This window comes from Synchiropus splendidus, chromosome 3, assembly GCF_027744825.2.
Source record: "Synchiropus splendidus isolate RoL2022-P1 chromosome 3, RoL_Sspl_1.0, whole genome shotgun sequence".
NCBI lineage: Eukaryota > Metazoa > Chordata > Actinopteri > Syngnathiformes > Callionymidae > Synchiropus > Synchiropus splendidus.
The window spans coordinates 17,059,649-17,060,956 of record NC_071336.1 but is presented as its reverse complement, the minus strand read 5'-3'; positions in this window follow the sequence as shown (position 1 = coordinate 17,060,956).

Here is a 1,308-nt window from a genome sequence, read left to right as displayed (position 1 = left end):
TTGAATTGATTGATCTATTTATTGATTTATTGATGGATGTGATGTGCAGATGTTGAGTGTGTGTGTATGTGTGTGTGAGCGCGCGTGTGCTTAGTGTACATAAAGACTCGTGTGACTTGTAAATACAAATGATGGGGCTCAAACACACAGTCTATTCAGGGCTTAAAGATTCAACAACCACCGGACGACCACTCCCACCAACCCCACTTCCTGGAACACATGAAGCAACACTTCCCAGAATCCCTCTCTCCTGAACGGTGTTGTTCAGACCACTTGAACACCCTTATGAGAAACAGAAGAACTCAGCTGGACTACAATACCCATAACTCTCACTGGTGCAGTGGACAGAGACTTCAGGAATGAGCTAACACCTCACCCTCACACTGTCCTCACCCCGGGGGAGAGTGGAAGTCCAACAACTGTGGTTTTATCATGGACACCAATGAGCCGCAGCGGACTTGAACTCCAACTGTGGCAGCTGCACAGCTGGTACCAGAACTCTGACATCAGGGACCAGTGAATTACACCAATATCTATTTTCATCAAGACCATTGATGGCGCTCTCTCCTGTAAACACACACATAAATACACACACTGACAAAAGAAACACACAAAGAAGGATGTTGCTGTGACAACCAGCTTGTTGTATAATGAAATAAATTAGTTCTCAATTAAAGACATCAATAAATTGCTTATAAAAGTCAAATGTGACCAAGTGGTCGTTGATTTCTGAATGATGTCCAAGAAAACATGTGAACAGTTTAATGAGTGAGAGAAGTGAGAGAGCAGTACTTACTTTCCTGCTACGAGTTTGGCCTCCCCACTAAACCCACAGCCAACACGAGCCGATCGGCCCATTTCAGCACTGACAGCTGGTCGAAATCTGAGCGTTTTCTTATGTAATTCATACCTTAAATCGATGTGTCTTTGAGCATTTTCTAACATTAGACTAAAGTCACTTCCGTACTTGGAGACATGACGACAGACTTTTCCACATCTGGAGGACAGATCAAGTAAGAGGCCCGCAAGCACCTCAACAGGTTCGATCTGTGCAGTTAACCGTAATGATCCACTAGATGGCAGTGCAGGACTCAAACTACACTGATATTCCTCCCAACCCTCCACCTGAACATGGATGAACAAGGTCCATTCCCACGTGATGATTCCACAATAGGGAACTGAACGACTCCAAGCTGAACGGAAGTCAGAATTAAAATAAACCCACCTTTTCCGAAATGATGATACAGATGTTACATTTAGTCAAATTCAGCCAAGCTACTCAACAAAAAAGCAAAAAGCAGCGGCGCG